Below are 21001 nucleotides of genomic sequence, written 5' to 3'. Positions count from 1 at the left end.
AGCAGAGTAAGAAGAAGAAGAAGACGAGGTAGAGAGCGATGGAGGAGTAGAGGTGGTGGCAGAACCGCGTGCAATCCGTGGCGGTGACACCAACTCCACTGTTGTTGTTGAGCTACCCATTCCCTGCTTCCCAGCCATTACCAAGTTCACCCAGTGGGCAGTGTAGGTGACATACCTGCCCTGACCATGCTTGGAGGACCATGCGTCAGTAGTCATATGGACCTTTGGCCCAACACTAAGTGACAGAGATGCGGTAACTTGGCTCTGCACATGTTGGTACAGGTGTGGTATTCCCTTTTTAGAAAAAAAATTGCGGCTGGGTACCTTCCACTGCGGTGTCCCAATTGCTACAAATTTGCGGAAGGCCTCAGAGTCCACCAGCTGGTATGGTAAAAGCTGGCGGGCTAAGAGTGCAGACAAGCCAGCTGTCAGACGCCGGGCAAGGGGGTGACAGTCAGACATTGGCTTCTTACGCTCAAACATGGCCTTCACAGAAACTTGGCTGGTGGCAGATGACTGGGAATGGGAACAGGTGGTCAAGGTGGAAGGCGGAGTGGAGGGTGGTTCAGACGGGTCAAGGAGAGCAGAGGTAGAGCAGTAAGATGCTGGACCAGAAGGAGTGTGGCTTTTAGTTTGCCTGTTGCCTTTGAGGTGTTGCTCCCAAAGTGCTTTGTGCTTGCCGCTCATGTGCCTTCGCATAGAAGTTGTACCTATGTGGCTGTTGGGCTTACCAAGGCTCAGTTTCTGACTGCACTCATTGCAAATTACAATGCTTTTGTCAGAGGCACACACATTAAAAAAATCCCACACTGCTGACTTTTTGGAAGTGTGCGATCTGGCGGTAACAGTAGAAGTTGGCGGAGTTGGCGGTATTGGCGGCAATGGCGGGTGCGTTGGCCGGCTGAACACAGGTGCCGATACATGTTGTTGCCCTGCTGATCCCTGCGGGCTGTCCTCCCTGCTTCTTCTAAGTCTTATTCTCCTACTGCCTCTCTGACTCTCCGTCTCTCCATCTGAACTACCCTCCTCTTGCTCTCTTCTACTAGGCACCCACAAAACATCAATCTCCTCATCATCATTCTCCTCAGATGCATCAATTTCTTCTGACACATCACAGAAGGAAGCAGCAGCGGGGACCTCCTCCTCATCACTCATTATGTCCATCTCTATCGTGTTCTCTGCCAGAATTAAATCTGGTGTAAGGTCCTCATCTCCTTCATCTTCTTCTGGCAATAATGGTTGCGCATTACTCAGTTCAAGAAACTCATTGGAAAATAACTCCTCTGACCCCAGTGAAGAAGGGGCACCGGTGGTGGAGGAAGTGTTACGTGGGGTGGCCATAGCAGTGGAGGATGAGGAGGATGTTGTGGTAAAGTTAGAAACGGTAGAGGATGGGGTGTGCTGTGTAAGCCAGTCAACTACCTCTTCAGCATTTTGGGAGTTCAGGGTCATTGGCTTTTTAAAACTGGGAAATTTGCTAGGGCCACAGGATTGCATAGCAGCACGGCCCCTAGCACGGCCTCTGCGTGGCGGCCTGCCTTTGCCTGGCATTATTTTAAAAAAACAACAACAACAACAAAAACTCAGTTGGTTTTTCTGGAAACGATAATACACACAGCTAGATGGCGGGTTGAAGAAAACACTGTGCAAATAATGCCTACAAAGTCAACGTATACACTACTACAGCGGTGGATACGGATTACGTAAAATATATGAATGCTGCTTGAAAAAAAGTAACTCAAGTGGTTTTTCTAGAGACGATAATATTATCAATATTTAGACAAAATGTGAACAAGGTCACACAGCTCGATGGCGGGTTGAAGAAAACAGTGTGCAAATAATGCCTACAAGGTCAACGTATACACTACTACAGCGGTGGATACGGATTACGTAAAATATATGAATGCTGCTTGAAAAAAAGTAACTCAAGTGGTTTTTCTAGAGACGATAATATTATCAATATTTAGACAAAATGTGAACAAGCTCACACAGCTCGATGGCGGGTTGAAGAAAACAGTGTGTAAATAATGCCTACAAGGTCAACGTATACACTACTACAGCGGTGGATACGGATTACGTAAAATATATGAATGCTGCTTGAAAAAAAGTAACTCAAGTGGTTTTTCTAGAGACGATAATATTATCAATATTTAGACAAAATGTGAACAAGCTCACACAGCTCGATGGCGGGTTGAAGAAAACACTGTGCAAATAATGCCTACAAGGTCAACGTATACACTACTACAGCGGTGGATACGGATTACGTAAAATATATGAATGCTGCTTGAAAAAAAGTAACTCAAGTGGTTTTTCTAGAGACGATAATATTATCAATATTTAGACAAAATGTGAACAAGCTCACACAGCTCGATGGCGGGTTGAAGAAAACAGTGTGCAAATAATGCCTACAAGGTCAACGTATACACTACTACAGCGGTGGATACGGATTACGTAAAATATATGAATGCTGCTTGAAAAAAAGTAACTCAAGTGGTTTTTCTAGAGACGATAATATTATCAATATTTAGACAAAATGTGAACAAGCTCACACAGCTCGATGGCGGGTTGAAGAAAACAGTGTGCAAATAATGCCTACAAGGTCAACGTATACACTACTACAGCGGTGGATACGGATTACGTAAAATATATGAATGCTGCTTGAAAAAAAGTAACTCAAGTGGTTTTTCTAGAGACGATAATATTATCAATATTTAGACAAAATGTGAACAAGCTCACACAGCTCGATGGCGGGTTGAAGAAAACAGTGTGCAAATAATGCCTACAAGGTCAACGTATACACTACTACAGCGGTGGATACGGATTACGTAAAATATATGAATGCTGCTTGAAAAAAAGTAACTCAAGTGGTTTTTCTAGAGACGATAATATTATCAATATTTAGACAAAATGTGAACAAGCTCACACAGCTCGATGGCGGGTTGAAGAAAACACTGTGCAAATAATGCCTACAAGGCCAACGTATACACTACTACAGCGGTGGATACGGATTACGTAAAATATATGAATGCTGCTTGAAAAAAGTGACTCCGGTGTTTTTTCTGGAGACGGTAATATTATGGATATTTAGACAGAATGGGAACAAGGTCACACAGCTCGATGGCGGGTTGAAGAAAACAGTGTGCAAATAATGCCTACAAGGCCAACGTATACACTACTACAGCGGTGGATACGGATTACGTAAAATATATGAATGCTGCTTGAAAAAAGTGACTCCGGTGTTTTTTCTGGAGACGGTAATATTATGGATATTTAGACAGAATGGGAACAAGGTCACACAGCTCGATGGCGGGTTGAAGAAAACAGTGTGCAAATAATGCCTACAAGGCCAACGTATACACTACTACAGCGGTGGATACGGATTACGTAAAATATATGAATGCTGCTTGAAAAAAGTGACTCCGGTGTTTTTTCTGGAGACGGTAATATTATGGATATTTAGACAGAATGGGAACAAGGTCACACAGCTCGATGGCGGGTTGAAGAAAACAGTGTGCAAATAATGCCTACAAGGCCAACGTATACACTACTACAGCGGTGGATACGGATTACGTAAAATATATTATGGCTGCTTGAAAAAAGTGACTCCGGTGTTTTTTCTGGAGACGGTAATATTATGGATATTTAGACAGAATGTGAACAAGGTCACACAGCTCGATGGCGGGTTGAAGAAAACAGTGTGCAAATAATGCCTACAGGGCAAATAATGCCTAAAAGGTCAACTTATACACTACTACAGCGGTAGTAAAATAAAAAAAAGTAAAATAAAAAAAAAATGAATATTAAAAAAAAAAAATTAAAGTTGGTGCTGCTGAACTACTAGGAGCAGCAGATTAGCACACCAGTCCCACTCCCCAACACTGCTAGACTAATAGCACTGGGCTCTTATAGTAGTAGTAGTAGTAGTAGTAGTAAAACAACAAAAAAATAAATAAAAGCAGTCCTTACAAGGACTACTGTTATTGCAGCAGTCAGCAGATGAGATCAGAAGCAGGACAGCTGCCCACTGCAGCTACATACAGAGCACTGCAGTAGAAGGTAGATTACTAGCCAGCAAAGCTACCTAAGCTTAAATGTCCCTCAAACCCCTGCAGACTTCTGTCCCTCCAATAACAGAGCAGTATCAAAACGATTACTAGCCAGCAAACTTTCAACTGTCCCTGAAATCACTAACAGGCAGCAGCTCTCTCCCTACACTATCTCTTCAGCACACACAGGCAGAGTGAAAAAACGCTGCAGGGCTTCGGTTTTTATAGGGAAGGGGAGTGGTCCAGGGGAGAGCTTCCTGATTGGCTGCCATGTACCTGCTGGTCTGGGGTGAGAGGGCAAAAAAAAGCGCCAACAATGGCGAACCCAAAATGGCGAACGTCGCGCGACGTTCGCGAACTTCCGGCGAGCGCGAACACCCGATGTTCGCGCGAACAAGTTCGCCGGCGAACAGTTCGCGACATCTCTAGTTAGACATAACTAAGACAAGAAGACAACTCATCCAAAGTTCAGACTTTACAGAGACTGTATAATTGTAAATGCCATATGATATATGCATTTGCACTTAATACAACAAAGCAAAGCATAATATGAAATTATGAATATACTTATAGTCAGTGTTGAGTGTAGCACAATAAAATGTACACATACATCCAAATACTTTACAAGAACTTAAGCAATGCATTGCATACATAAAATGAAAAGTAGACCCACTGCTTGTTGTCTGCCCCATTAGTAATAGTATTAGATAGTAAATAAGGCTTATATGATTCTGATAGGCCCTCATCCTCATGTGAATTTTTTATGTGCACACTGCACATCAACATCATCATCATTTCTAGTGAGACTTGTGAGTAAGTGAGAGCCAGCAGTGCCACAAGAAAAGACTACAATTCAGCAAAACAGCAGCATAAAGTGAACTAAAACAAGTACAACTCAAATACTATAACTCCTGGTAGAGTTATACTGTAATAATGGGAAAACACGTTTTTATTACAAATATAAACACATCAGTTAATACTAGTGCTGCTCCAGCAGAATTGTGCACTGAAATCCATTTCTCAAAAGAGCTAACAGATTTTTTATTTTGAAATCTGACATGGGGCTAGACAATATATTGTCATTTCCCCAGTCCCCCCAGTCATGACCTGTGCCAACACTTAAGGATGGAAGTCATGGAACTACTTGTTTGTCCTACTCAATATGTAACTGAGTGTGTATCAGTGGGACTTGTTTAGTTGTTTTAATCTACCAGGGAGCTGTTACCTTGTGTTAGGTAAGGTTAGGGTCGGGAGCTGCTATCTGGTTTACCTTCCCATGGTTAAGTTCTATTAGGCTACTCAGGGGAAAGGGAGCGGTGTGATGTCCCTCCAACTTGCAGTACAGCAGTAAAAGAGAAGAGTGACTGAAGTTTTTTAGAGCACAAGTTACATGACTGGGGGCAGCTGGGAAACTGACAATATGTCTAGCCTCATGTCAGATTTCAAAATAGTAGTCTGCTCTACTGGAGCAGCTCTATTAACTGATGAGTTTTGAAGAAAAACGTTTTCCCATGACTATATCCCAAGTTAACTTGCTCCCCTTCAATGACTAAGAAGCAGTGCAATGATGTAATACAAAGAACAACAAGGGTTGATTGTTGAAATATGAAAAACACAGTCACTTTTGCAGGTTCAACTATCTCTATCAGTCAAGTGATCATATAGTTATTACAGCAGTAGCAATTTGCACTAGCAGTCAAGCATAGAATAGTCTATGTCATACTCATAAACAGGACATTTGCTTTCAGGAAAATAAGCCGTTCAGCATTTTGAGGAGACAGTCTAGAACGGCTATGAGAACAAACATCCCCAGCTGTACTAAAAAGCTTTTCACTTTGAACTGATGTAGGTGGGGGGCAGAGATACATCTGGGCAGTTTTTGCTAAATTTGGGAAGATGATTCTATTTCTTTTCCACCACAGAACAGGATCTTCTGAGCGACCAATATTTGGATCTAGAAAGAAAGCATTTATTTCCTTTTCAACTGTATTAGTGGGCATAGGTTGATTATTTTTGTTGCCAAACAACTCCTCCCAATTATTCCAAATGCCTTTGCACTTTTTGGAAGGCGATGGACCTCTTTCTCTTTCTACTCTACCTGGTGTTGAGCTTTGCTTAGAGTTTTTCTTAAGGCTTTGAGAAGGAGTACCACCATCACATTCACCACTGCCACTATCATGATCACATTGACTGCTTGTATCATACTGAGGATGATCACTGTCATCTTCAATTGTTAAGGCTGGGTCAGCATTAAGTACATTTGCAACAGCCTCCTGAACTAATAATTTTGCTCTACACCTCTGTGTTTCTGCTGTGCAAAGTTTTAATTTAAATCTGGGGTCTAATGCAGTAGCAACAACTAAGAGACTATTCTCTTCTAGACCCTGGAACCTTGACTGAATGGATGATAGCATAAGATTTTTCATATGCTTGATACCATCATCTACTACATCTGTGCTTATGTAACGCTTTAGCATTGCCACTGCTGGTAAGATAATGGATATACAAGCATTTGCAGCACTTATCTCTCTTGTCAGTTCCTCAAATGGCTGTAGAATACCTATAACTGTTTCCATGAGAGTCCATTGATGTGCATGAATATGCTGCATGTTGTCTGTCTCTGAAATATACAAGTTAACTGCACGTTTTTGTTCCATTAATCTCTGCATCATCAAGTAGGAAGAATTCCATCTAGTAGTAACATCTTGAATAAGGTTATGATTTGGAAGGCCTAACTCTGACTGCAACTCAGTAAATCTGGCTTTTGCACTTGACGAGTGCTTAAAATGACCAACTGTTTTTCTGCACACTGTTATCATATCAGATACACTGCGCTGTGAAAAAAGACTATCATGGATACAGAGTTGGAGTGTGTGAGCAAAACACCCAATGCTAGGAAGCTGAGCTTCGGACATGGCTTTAACCATGTTAGCAGCATTGTCTCGAACAATAAGATGGCATTTTCTTGTGGGAATGTCCCATGTTCTCATGGTTTCTAGTACAGAATCTGCAATTTGCTTGCCAGTGTGCCTGGTATTAAAAGCTTTACACTGCAAAACTGCAATTCTGTGACTGTATTCAACATCAATCCAATGTGCTGTCAAACTAATATATGATTGGATAGTGTACTCTGATGTCCATGTGTCACATGTGAAAGCTATGGCATTTGCTCTGTCAACTGCATGTCTAACTTGCCTTATCACCTTATCATACATGTCAGGTATAACTTTATCAGAGAAAAAACGACGGGATGGAATTTTGTACTTTGGTTCTAGGAGATTTACCAGTTCAGTAAATCCAGCATCCTCAACAATTGAGTAAGGCTGCAAATCTACTGCCATCATCTTTCCAATAGCAGTGTGAATTTTAACTGCATGAGAGTTATCAGATGCCCACTGATGTTTCGGTTTTGTTAACTCGTTAATTGTTGCTTGCTTTAGGTTGGCAGTGTGGACACAAGTGGATTTCTGGCTGTGTTCTGGTGGACTTGGAGATATAGTACTGGAAACCTCTGCAGATGTGCTGCCAGTCATTGTAGAGGTGATATTGGTACCTGGAGCAAAACATAGAATTTTTTTATATTCTGCTGAATGCCTCACACGTAGATGTTTTAACAGTGGCGATGTGGTATATTGTTTTGCTTCCTTGCCACCTCGAGATAATTCTACAGAACAAATACTACATTTTGCTTTTGTTGAATCTCCCTCTTTCACTGTGAAATGTTTCCAGACTGGACTGTTTTTTGAGATTTTTTCCATTAGCTGCACTTCTCTATAGCCTGCAGGTAACACACAACACAATAAAAAAATCTCAGTCTCAAAACTGTCAATGACCGCCAGGCTGCCTCCTCCATCAACAACATCATTCACTTTGGACCAAAAAAAAACAGTACTATATTACTATATAACTTGAAGGGGCTGCCATAGTAAAAAAATGGTACTCTAGCTCTACCCTGAGTGTTCATAGTAGTATGCGAATGTGAATGTGTTTCACCTACTTTTCCTGTTCAGAAGCAATGGCTTCTCATGACTAGTACTAGTCTACACCAGGGGTGTCCAAAATGTAAAATGGATCTATCATCAGTCATCAGTAGACCTTTAGCTGGTGATCACAGTTTAGTAGATCTCAAGAAGAGTCAAGACAGTGAAGACACTGTCGTCAACAAAGTGCAAACAGCTTGACTAAATCACCTTCCTGTCCTGTTTCTTCTTGCTTTTCAGATGTACATTAAGGTTATATAAAGAATGTTTCATTTTTACTGTGAGTGTGTATAGTAGTACCTTGCATTAGTATAGTAAGTAAACAAGTATGGGCATGGGCAGGCACTCCTGCTTTACACTATACTAGTAGTAATATTATACTAATATATGACTGATGATGATATCATTCATGATTCATGATTTGACAAAGAAGAACATCAACATTTGTTTGTTTCCCTTACTTACCTTACATTGAGTGAGGCTTGGCTGGGTGATGATGAATGATGTTGATGATGTGCACTGTCACTGCCACTGATAATGAGGATCTGCACCGGGCCAAACTTATGGCCATAGATGGTCTAGTGCTAATGGAGGTGAAGCCAACTATCAGCACACTAGCACAGGAACAACTCTGCCTGCAAATAAACCTTGCATTAGTAAGTAATAATATGTGCCTCTGGGCATTGGGCACTCCTGCTCTACACTACCTTACCTACCCTGAGTGAGGCTTTTGGCTAGGTGATGGTGATGATGATGAATGATGATGATGTTGATGATGTGCACTGTCTGCCACTGATAATGAGGATCTGCACCGGGCCAAACCTATGGCCGTTGATGGTCTAGTGCTAACGGAGATGTAGCCAATTTCAGCACAGGAACAACTCAGACTGCACGGATTTTTTTCTGACTATTACAAAAACAAACACATTCACAACAATGATAAATATTTATATATGGCATATTGGCATATGCTTTGCATGCAGGTACCATTTGGGCACCCTTTGTCCCTGTACACTACTGAATAACCACATCCTACCTGCCACTTTTCTGCCATTATTCTGATTTAATTTTTTTTTTTTAATGTATAAAATTATTTAAAAAATTAATATAAATGATTAATGAATGATGACTAAATTCATTCACCATCACTGTAATATCCAATTGATTCCTCCTATTCCAATATACATACATAAGCAATTCGAGCAACCAATAAATATATGTAAAAAATAAAATAGATTAAAAAAGTACAACTACAAGCCCCCCACATCATATACAGTTTAAGGCATGATTATACACAGTTCTTGGACTTATTTGTAGTATAGAGTTGGCACTTGCCTTTCACATTATATACTGTGACACACTACATCATAAACATTTTTTTCTGTAAACACCTAAGTGCTTGGTGGTTACAGACAGAGACATCATATTGCACTTGTTATAGTTACCCCAAAGGTCCAAACTGTCCTGCAGACGTACTTACAGGGTTAAAGCAGCTAGGCACATTCCATTGCTACGCAGCACTTGACCCGCTCCTCTCCCACACTGCCCACGCTGTGAAAAAAGAGCGGCAGAGGACACAGCAACTATCACGGGGAGGGGCAGGGTGGAAGAATGCAGCACGTTAGCAACAGCTTCCAATAGGACAGCACATCTCGCGTAGCTGCCTCGTGGGAGTGACGAACAGGGAAGAGGAATCCGGACCTGAGAAGAATCCTGTGTGCAGGCAGGTAATCGTCATCAAGCGCACGCCACAAGGCGCGAATCCTGTGTGCAGCGTCATCAAGCATGCGCCAGAAGGCGCGCTGGATAGGATTCGGATTCGGTTCGGTGCTGAGTGTGGATTCGGCCGAAACCGAATACTTTAAAAAATGGCTGGATTCGGCCCGAATCCCGAACCGAATCCGGGATTCGGTGCATCCCTAATTCAAATTAAGAATCATTAATCAACTTATAGATCTTTGATATCAGACCTTTTTGAGTTAAGCCTTGTAATGCTAGGAGTTTAAATATAGTGGGAGACTGTTCTTTAAAAGCTCTAAGAAATGGGTCTATAAAGTGCCTAATCTGAAAATGTAAGAACCAAGGTATAGGAGTATCTGAAGCTTTAGTTTTCATTTGGTCCAATACGAGTACAGTTACATAGTTACATAGTTACATAGTTAAATTGGGTTGAAAAAAGACAAAGTCCATCAAGTTCAACCCCTCCAAATGAAAACCCAGCATACATACACACACCCCTCCCTACTTTTAATTAAAATTCTATATACCCATACCTATATTAACTATAGAGTTTAGTATCACAATAGCCTTTAATATTATGTCTGTCCAAAAAATCATCCAAGCCATTCTGAAAGGCATTAACTGAATCAGCCATCACAACATCACCCGGCAGTGCATTCCACAACCTCACTGTCCTGACTGTGAAGAACCCTCTACGTTGTCAAAGAAGAACTTACCAAATCATAAATCTTAAATAACGCAAATGGCTATCCTGGTTGACATATCAAATGTGTTATTGCCGGCTTGAATGAAGGATTGCCTAAAATTGCAGTCACTGGGGAATAAGGAGAAAACTGTTTTAACATAGTGGTTTTTAACATTGGGATTTTAGGTAAAATGGTACCTGTTGAGGGCCAAAACCATGCATTAAGGTGGTATGGATGAAATTGCGTATTTTCTATATAAGCCCATTGAGAATTGGTGGCCCAAAAGGACTATGGTAATATCTGCCATAGTTGAGCTGCCTCATAGTACACCTAGCCCTCCTTGAGTAGAAGATGCAGTTAAAGTCTGCTTATTGATTATATTTTTCTTGCTTCCCATGTAAAATTATAAATTACTGCCTGTAATTCTCTGAAATTCTTTTGAGCAATAGGCACTGGAAGTGTTTCGAATAAATATAAAAATTTGGGAAGAATGTTAAATTTTTTATCACCACAATTTTACCAAACCATGATATGCATTCCATTTAAGCAGTGTGGCCTTAGTTATTTGGGCTAGAGGAACAAAATTTTGTTTAAATATATTTTCATATGTTGGGCTGATTTTAGTGCCTAGATAAGAGATATAAATGGGGTATATTTATCAAAAAGTGAAGTTAGAAATCACCACAGTCCTCTATAGTTAAACTATACCAATCTCTATTAATTTCTATAGAATATTTATCAATGGTGAACTTTAAATTTCAACCTTTGATAAATACGCCTTTAAAAATCCCATAGAAATAATTGGAGAGAGGCAGTATTTTCAGTATTTTGAGTGTTGCTACTCCAGCTTTTTTCTTGAGGGCTGAGGCATAATAAGCAGTAGGATAAATCTTAGAATATATTTATTGGGATTTAATTCTAGAGAAATGGGTGCTCTTGGATTATTTTGTTCTAATGCAGTGTTTGCTGTTTTAGTATTTTAAAGTTTTTGTTAAATCTGGAGAGGACATTGGTGTTGTAGGCATCAGTTGTTGCAAAAAAAGGCATTTGTGTAAGCCACATATAAAGAGACACATTTGAATAAGGACATGCATGTGTAAAAAAGGATCTTGATGTCTAGCTGGTGGAACATCATAAAGTGGTGGCATTGTTGTTGGGTTATTACCAACATACATGTTGGGTATTGTTGTATCATAAACACTATATGGCTGTGTTGTTGGCTAGCTAGGAAAAGATGGTTAGTGCATTATTCTCTTACAGTTCCATGATGATTGACAATAGGCATTTTCTTTATGAATGTCACTTGAAACAGCATATGATTGTCCCATGGGTGGTGGTTGTTTTTTTGGTTGTTGGTCTGTAAAAAAAGAAAATACTGTGTTAAAGGAATAGTAACGTCAAAAAATAAAAGTGTTTTAAAGTAATGACAACATAATGCAGTGTTGCCCTGCACTGGTAAAACTGCTGTGTTTGCTTAAGAAAAACTACTATTGTTTATATAAATAAGCTGCTGTGTAGCAATGAGGGCAGCCATTCAAAGGAGAAAAGGCTCAGGTTACACATCAGATAGCAAATAAGCTCTGTCTGTCTAATGGTGTTATCTTTTATCCATTAGTTATCCTGTGACATATAGCCGTTTTTCAATTTCCGCCATTGCTCCTCAGCAGCTTGTTTATATGAACAATAGTAGTGTTTCTGAAGCAAACAGATCAGTTTTACAAGTGCAGGGCAACAGTACATGATATTTTCATTATTTTAAAACACTTAAATTTTTTGCTGTTACTGTTCCTTTAATCGTCCATAAGCAAGTTCCCAAAATCTTGGAGCTATTCCTTATACATATACATTTTTTGATTTAATGTAACTTTACCTTCATAAAAACATTTTGATCTCTTTCTCTCTCGCTCTCTCTCCTCCCCCTCCTTTAACATGTAAACTAGACACTATTTAGGTATATAAAATGGATAGATTACATAGTTTGATCTGATTGATATATTTAGTTACAGAGATTATAGAGAGACAGACAGACAGATGATCACACATATTCAATTGTTGTTTGACCTTTAGGTTAAATTTTGTAATATTAGACCATGTTTAAATCTGACACATTTAAATGTTGAAATGTTCACATAATGTCTCACTCTTCGCAAAATTTGGAGTTTTTAAATGGGGATGACTTAAACACCAACATTTTTGCATCATATTTTAATTGTATTGTGACTTTATCACCCTTCCCTTTCTATGCAGGACATCCTCTAGCCATATTTGTGTTTCTGTTTCCAAACACTGGCTGGTTGCAAGGCTCCATTTGACCCTAGCAACAGCAAAACAAGGATATATGATGCAAAAGATTATAATCCAAATTTAAATACAACACCAGTTGCAAATGCCAATAAGAAACACTCTTTACATCACAATAAATGTTAAGGTTAAGGTCAAGTACTCCTTCAAAAAATCAATAATTAAAAGTATTTTAAAACAAAATAGCAGGTAGTGGATGGATTTTCTGTATTCATGCCATTAGGTACCCCAGACACAGCTGAAGATGAAATCTTCTCCCATAGCAATGATTACCACACAGAGAACTGAACAGACTGATATGGGCCTCCTCAATTAAACCTTTTTTATGAATGCTTCTGCATACACTGCTCACACTGTTAACAGATGCTGTGATTTCATTCCAGCAGGCTGATTTTTGTGAATAGGATGTAAGAACCTTGTCAAACAGATCATCATATCTTCAATGATACCTGTGGTTAGTGCAAAATTCTCTTCAGAGCTAAACCTATGGCCTCATTGTCTATCCTTATCATCCACTGGATTTACATAACTGTAGTCCGAATGGGTGTCATCGTCTGACCTTGGTGGATTGACTTGTCTTGAAGAACTCCTTGTTCTTCTAACAGAACTATGTAAGCCACATCTGCAGGTGGTAGGTTACCTGATTTTGCTTTAACTTGGTTCTTTAGCCACATTACCATGTGGGTTTGTCTCATCAGGACCACTGCAGACTGTGATATGGTCCTTTATCCTTAAAAATTCCAAGAGAATTTCTCATCTAAGGGGAATAAAACGAAAGAGATGATCGTCGACTTCAGGAGAACTCTCCCTGCTCACACACCACTCAACATCAACAGCTCCACAGTAGAGACAGTAAAGCACACCAAATTCCTGGGAGTCCACGTCTCTGATGACCTCACCTGGACCACCAACACTGCCTCCATCACCAAAAAGGCTCAGCAGCATCTTCACTTCCTAAGACGACTGAAACGGGCCAGCCTTCCACCTCCCACCCTCACAGTGTTCTACAGGGGCACCATAGAGAACATCCTGATGAGCTGCATCTCCATCTGGTACAGTAGTGCCAGCTCTGCTGACCGGAAATGTCTACAGAGGACTGTCAGAGCAGCTGGCAACATCATTGGAGCGGCTCTTCCATCACTGCAGGACATCTTCCACAAGCGCTGTGTAAGAAAGGCCTCCTGCATTGCACTGGACTCCACACACCCCTCACATGGACTGTTCATGCTGCTCCCATCCAGCAGACACTTTCGCAGTATTATAGCCCGAACAACCAGACTGCGCAAAAGCTTTTTTCCGCAAGCTATCAGACTCCTCAACTCACTGCCTGTCCTCCCACTACATTCCAGACACACCTGAACTTTGTGAACTGTTAATTTATTTGCACAATTCTAAAGGTTTACACATGTATATATCCAATTTCTGCATATTGCACATTTCATGTTTACATATTAATTGTGTATTTTAAGTGCCTTTTTGTGATATGTACTAGCTGGAGCCACGTCGTCTCGTCTCACTGTATATTCGTATACTGCTGAGATGACAATAAAGTTTACTTTGACTTTTTTTTTTTAAATTACGTTTAGACCTTTGAGGCAAACCTATAAACACAGTGACATTACCATATAAATAATAACATTGGTTACAGAGAGAAAAATCTATGTAATTAAAGCTTTTAAGACAAACATAGCATGGTAATAATGCTTAGCTTAATTTTTTGTTCATTGACCATATTTTTCTGTTGCATCATAGCTACTGCTGTTTTTCCTTACAACTCCTATCTAGTTTTTACAGTATGTGACCCTAGCAAACAGCCCAGGTTTGTAATGGCATACTAGAATAGTATTTGAAATGGACAAAAACATAGGTGGATTTTCATTAAGGCTTGGAGAGGCTAAGGGGTAGATTTATCAAAGAGTGAAGTTAGAGATCTCCACAATCCGCAGAGAGAAATACCGCCTCTCTCTATTCATTTATATGGGATTATAAACTCACTCTTTGATAAATCTACCCCTATGCCTCCCCAAACCTGTTTGCCTAAAGAATTAAAAGAAAAATTAAAAAAAATTAAAAATCTTCTGTCTCACCAATGTATCTATTTGTTGTTTTCTCTGGAAGGGGCAGGGGGTGCTGCTGACTAGTGTCTTTAGAAAAAAAAAAATCCTACCTGGTGACTCCAGTTACAGTATGTCATTGTGAGATTTTGCACTGAAAATCGTGTGAAATTTCCTATAGGAAAACGTATGTGCTGATCTGTGTGAAAAGCACATTTAATAGGTGAGACTGCGTTTTAACCAGGATGGTTGTTTGAACTGGAAATCTAGGCCAATGGACAAAGCAGCTGCTAATCCTCCACCTGGTTGTCTGGCATGTGCAATTTACATTGTATCTGAACTCATCCTGGATAAGTGGTTTTGAAAGGAGTTATTGAAAGGGGATACTGGCACAAACCATAATGGTCACTGGCAGTTCCATTGAACTATTCAGGTAGATGTTTGCTAAAACTGTGAAGGTTTCATGCAGCCGTTATATTTCCATTGTGACCAAATAACACTTTCACACCTTGTGAGTTTCAGCTAATATCTACCTGAATAGTTCAATGGAACCATTGTGATTGGATATTGGTGACAGTTTCCATAAGGGTTTGAAAGGCCTTGTATCCTCAGCTTCCTAGCAAATAAATTCAACAAACAATGGAAAGTTGTGCTCCCTACTAATTTTTTAAAAACAGTAAGCATTGGTGCAATGCGATTTTGACCAGTAAGCAGGGGTGCAATAAGATTTTGTCCAGTCCTACACTCAACTTTCATCTGATTCATTAAGAATTCAATTGCTGCAGTATACATTTTACAAAGGGACTACGTTTTACCCGCAACTTAGTTGCTGCTTTCAAAGTAAACTCCCAAACTTAGTTGCCCTTTTATTGGCCACCAGTGGGATCACCTCACTATAGCTGGAAAGGGTGGGAGCTACATCATGTATAAATTATAATAAACAAGGGAAAGTTGTGCTCACCACTAATTTTTAACAGTAAGCAGGGTACAATGAGGTTTTGACTACAAAATTCGCAAAGACAAATATAAGATTTCTTCTGCACTCATCAAACAATCCCTGTTTTTTTAAAGGGTAAGGCATTTTTAGTAGCTTAAGGCACAAAATGTTTCAATGTCCTTAATATATTAATAAAGGGTTGAGTTCAGAGGACCTCTTGTATTTATCTATCAAATAAAAATGCCTTCATTTGTATCACAGCTTAGACTGCAGAATATCCTTCCATATTTTCCCTGTTTGCTGGGAAAAAGCCCATGTATCTAGTTTATTTTCACCTATCCCAGTGGATAGGGTGTCAGGCTTAGACTTCTTCTCCCTGACCACTCCATTGGGTGGGATCCGGACCACTTCAAGGTACATCTGCCTGGAGGTTTGCCTTACTACTTGACTACAACCTCAGGGGAGTCACATTCCCAGCTGTCTCATCTGCCTGTCCTAGTCTGCTGGTATTTTATACTGCATGTGCCTTAGTATTGTAAGTAACCCTGTGGAACATTTGTCTTGGACAAAAAAATTATCATTACCAAGAACCTCCTGGAGTCCATAATTTGAATTATTATTGAACAGTAGCCTGTGGGAGTTGTAGTTGAACTACTCAATACCTTTATTCTTCCACTTAGTAAGGGCCCTGCCTGAAGGGTTAGAGTCATGTGTAACTTGCTATAATCACTAGCTGGACATTAACCCCATTTGGTCTGCTTAGCCCAAGTTTCTCTACTTTCCCTTAGTTTTTTCAATCTCATCTACGATTAAAGATGCACCGAATCCACTTTTTTGGATTCGGCCGAACCTCCGAATCCTTAGCGAAAGATTCGGCCGAATACCGAACCAAATCCGAACCCTAATTTGCATATACAAATTAGGAGTGGGAAGGGGAAAACATTCTTTACTTCCTTGTTTTCTGACAAAAAGTCACGCAAATGCCCTCCCTGCCCCTAATTTGCATATGCAAATTAGGATTCGGATTCGGTTCGGCTGGGTAGAAGGATTCGGCCGAATCCTGCTGAAAACGGCCGAATCCTGGCCGAATCCCAAACCGAATCCTGGATTCGGTGCATCCCTATCTACGATTATATTGTATTAATTTGAAATTGTAGTAAAAAAGCAGCTACTGTTTTTTGCAAGGGGACCAAAATACTGTATATCTGCATTATACTTTCTGCATGTACAATGCCTTATAAATGACACAGTTAGCATATCCCTTTGTTTTATGTGAAGGTGTACTAATAAACATAGTGTAATATTAAACAAACCAGTCATTAGCCCTGATTTCCAGTAATGTGGATGAACTAAACTTTTTCTATAATTTTGATAAGAGAGTGCTATGAATATTATTTTCAAAATAGTCTGGGCTTCGTCTATGGCAAGTGAAACATTACTTAGTATTTAACCAGGCAGTCTGTGGGCCTGTCAGTTAGTAGCTCTTAAGTCAGACCATGTGATGGATTTCAGATCGTAGTGCATTTTCAGACAAAAATCCTCCCTGTGTGCTCAGACAGGTGATTTACAACTTTTGCTAATGTTTATAATATGGGACTGTTTCTAGGGATGTAGCGAACTGCCGATTTGGTGTTCGCGAACGCCGTTCGCGAACACCGGCAAAAAATGCGAACGTTCGCGAACAGTTCGCGAACTTCGAACACCCGCTAAAATCGTTCGATTCGAACGATCGAAGGATTTTAATCGTTCGATCGAAGGATTTTCATTCGAATCGAACGATCGAAGCCATTCGATCGAATGCTTTTCATTCGATCGAATGCTTACAATCGTTCGAACGAATGGAAATCGTTCGATTTTTAGCGGTCGAAGGAATTCGAATGGTCGAATGGTCGAACGCGAACTCAAAATGCGAACGTTCCCAAACGTTCGCGAACATTCAGCGGACGCGAACGGTCGAAGTTCGCGCGAACTAGTTCGCGGGAGAACAGTTCGCTACATCCCTAACTGTTTCTCCAGCAGTGCTAATGTAATATATTGTTACTGCTGAAGTAACATTAGACTTAGCTTACCCAAACAATAAAATCATCCTCCACCTATGGACAAAAACATTAAATTTTCAGAAACATAAAAAAATAAAAATGTATGATCAATTACCAATCTTGTAAACATTACATAATGTTGAAATAATCATTACAGATTTTTTATTAAACATGGTGATTTGACCCTTTAAATGCACATGCTGAGGGCCATCATTTTTCTGGCCTACACAGTGGAGAAGCCAGTGTTAACCACTCACTCACTCACTGCAACGGAAGCAGGGGAAAACTGGAAACCTTAGCAAAAGTCTGATCAATAAAGTTCCGTGCTGCTCCACAAAGGCTTGGCAAGGGAAATTCCTAGCTTGATACGTAAAAGTAACTGGTACCAGAAGTCTGGAGTAATTCTTTACGTGGGGAGAGGAAACATTGCCTAGGAGAGACTCCCCTCTCAGTCCTAGGCATTGGAGTTTCCCTGTGGCTGCAAATTAGGCTTATTAGGACAAGCCTGGACAAAGCGACCCTTTAGACCACAGTATAGACACAAACCAGAGGTTCTTCTCTAGATCTTTTCTTCTGGAGACATCTTGGCTGCCCCCAATTGCATGGGTTCTTCGCCAAGAGATGGTAACGGAAAAGAGGTAGCCGATGACATTATGGTAAAAACCAGTTCGGGAAACTTTCCTAGATTTCTGAGATTGCATCTCCTTAATTCGAGTGTCAATTCAGATTACCAGGGAAAACAAGTCCTCAAAGAGTGGAGGAAGATCCCAAGCAGCTAATTCATCTTTCAAGGGTTCATTGAGGCCTTTCCAGAAAGCAGCTACCAGAGCATCATTGTTCCATGATACTTCAGCTGCCAGCTTGCGAAAATCTATGGCATATTCGGCAGCAGAAAGAGACCCTTGAGTGATCCCTAGAAGACGGCTGGAGGCATTCTCCTTGCGTCCAGGAGCATCCCAAAAATCCCACGGAAGGCAGACAAAAAGGCTGTGGAATTATGCACCAAGGGATCATCCCTCTCCCACAGCGGAGAGGCCCATGCTAGAGCCTTACCATACAACAGGGCAAGGACATACTTACAGCCTTTTTATTGGGAAATTGAGAAAGTTCAAAGTGGATCTTACATTGGTTCAAAAATCCACGACAAGTCTCTTAATTAGTGATGGGTGAATTTGCGCCGTTTCACCGGAAAATTTGCGAATTCCGCAAAAAATTCGCGAAACGGCGCCGGCGTCTAGTTTTTGACGCCGGCGCCCGTTTTTGACGACTGCGCCCATTTTTTTGACGCCGGCGCCCGTTTTTTCAACGCCGGCGCCCATTTTTGACGCCGGCGTCCATTTTTTGCGTTTCGCAAATTTATTCGCTGGCGGAGAATCGCACAAATTCCCCGCGAATTCGCGCCTGGCGAATAAATTCGCCCATCACTACTCTGGATCACCACAATAACGAAGAGGTGCCGAGATCTTGGGTAACTTGGCAGAAGCCTTTCCCAATGATGGTGGACTGATGGGAGGAGGCAAAGATGAGGGAGCTAGAGGCACCGGAGGTTGATGCCAATTGCAGGGCATCAAATTGAGCAGAATGGTGCTGGAGAGTCTAAGCGAAGTGCATTTGTTGAGCCTCTTGAGTCTCCAACCACTTCACAAGAGCTTCCAGAACCGATTCCAGAGACGTGGTTGGCCCGGTGGCCTGGGAGGGATCCATCTAGGCCCAAGCTAACTGTAATGCTAGTTAACAAGGAACCCACGGAGACCGCTAGTAAGTACCCTTCAGTGAACAAGGTCACCCCTGACTACCCTGGTCTTCACCGATGCCCTTTTGGGCTTTCTGCTGCGGATCAACAGGAACCTGGACACATCTGTGATACTCACAGTACAGACAAGGAATCGTAATCAAGGCCAGGCAAGGTTCGGGACAGGCGGCAAGGATCAAAATCTGTGCAGACATCTGCACTGAAATCTGTTTTCAAAAAAACAAACTTTTTTTATATTTTATTTTGAAATATGACATGGAGCTAGACATATTGCCCCTTTCTCAGGTGCCCCGAGTCATGTGACTTGTGCTCTGCTAAACTTGTCACTCTTTACTGCTGCACTGCAAGTTGGAGTGATATCAACCCTCTCCAAGCCCCCATCAGCAGAACAATGGGATGGTAACCAGATAACAGCTCCCTGGTAAGATACAAGAACAGCACCCAATAGTAAAAATCCATATCCCACTGTGACTCCTTCAGTTACATTGAGAAACACTAGCCTGCATGAAAGCAGTTCCATCCTGAAGTGCTGTCTTTTTCTGAAAGCACATGACCAGGCAAAATGTCCTGAGTTGGCTGCCAACACACCAATATTACAGTTAAAAAAAAACACTTGTTGGGTTAGGAATACAATTTTACATTGTAGAGTGAATTATCTGCAGTGTAAACAGTGTAATTTAGAAATAAAACTACACCATAAAAATCATAACAGAATCCCTTTAACATATATAAACTGTATATATATTCACTAGTGATGGGCGAATTTGCGTCTCATTTTTTTTTTCGGGCTAATTTTCACGGGCGTTTCGCTAATTTATTCACTGGCGGCGAATCGCCCATCACTAATATTCACATATAGACAGACAGATCCAAACTAAGATATATTTAATCCTTATTGGAAGTAGAATGAGCCAATTGGGTTTATTTAAAGGGATCCTGTCATCGGAAAACATGTTTTTTTCAAAATGCATTAGTTAATAGTGCTACTCCAGCAGAATTCTGCACTGAAATCCATTTCTCAAAAGAGCAAACAGATTTTTTTATATTAAATTTTGAAATCTGACATGGGGCAAGACATTTTGTCAATTTCCCAGCTGCCCCCAGTCATGTGACTTGTGCCTGCACTTTAGGAGAGAAATGCTTTCTGGCAGGTTGCTGTTTTTCCTTCTCAATGTAACTGAGTGTGGGACATGGGTTTTTACTATTGAGTGCTGTTCTTAGATCTACCAGGCAGCTGTTATCTTGTTTTAGAGAGCTGCTATCTGGTTACCTTCCCATTGTTCTTTTGTTTGGCTGCTTGGGGGAAAAAGGGGGGGGGGGTGATATCACTCTAACTTGCAGTACTGCAGTAAAGAGTGATTGAAGTTTATCAGAGCACAAGTCACATGACTTGGGGCAGCTGGGAAATTGGCAATATGTCTAGCCCCATGTCAGATTTCAAAATTGAATATAAAAGAATCTGTTT

General features: G+C 40.7%; 1 long non-coding RNA gene across 2 annotated transcripts; it reads right to left on the bottom strand.

Annotated features, from left to right (window-relative positions):
* Positions 1–7375: 7375 nt before the first annotated feature.
* Positions 7376–9619, bottom strand: LOC121395733. 2 transcript variants are annotated; one of them, XR_005962649.1, is made up of 4 exons: positions 9507–9619; positions 8743–8933; positions 8492–8661; positions 7376–7599 (listed from the first exon to the last, which is right to left on the bottom strand). It is a non-coding gene; the product is annotated as an uncharacterized LOC121395733 (long non-coding RNA). The 2 variants fall into 2 exon arrangements; XR_005962650.1 differs by lacking the exon at positions 8743–8933 and having other exon boundaries at positions 9507–9607.
* Between the last annotated feature and the right edge of the window lie 11382 nt (positions 9620–21001).

Source organism: Xenopus laevis, chromosome 7L, assembly GCF_017654675.1.
Source record: "Xenopus laevis strain J_2021 chromosome 7L, Xenopus_laevis_v10.1, whole genome shotgun sequence".
NCBI lineage: Eukaryota > Metazoa > Chordata > Amphibia > Anura > Pipidae > Xenopus > Xenopus laevis.
Note: the sequence above shows the minus strand (reverse complement) of the source record. Positions and strands in the feature narration are given on the sequence as shown.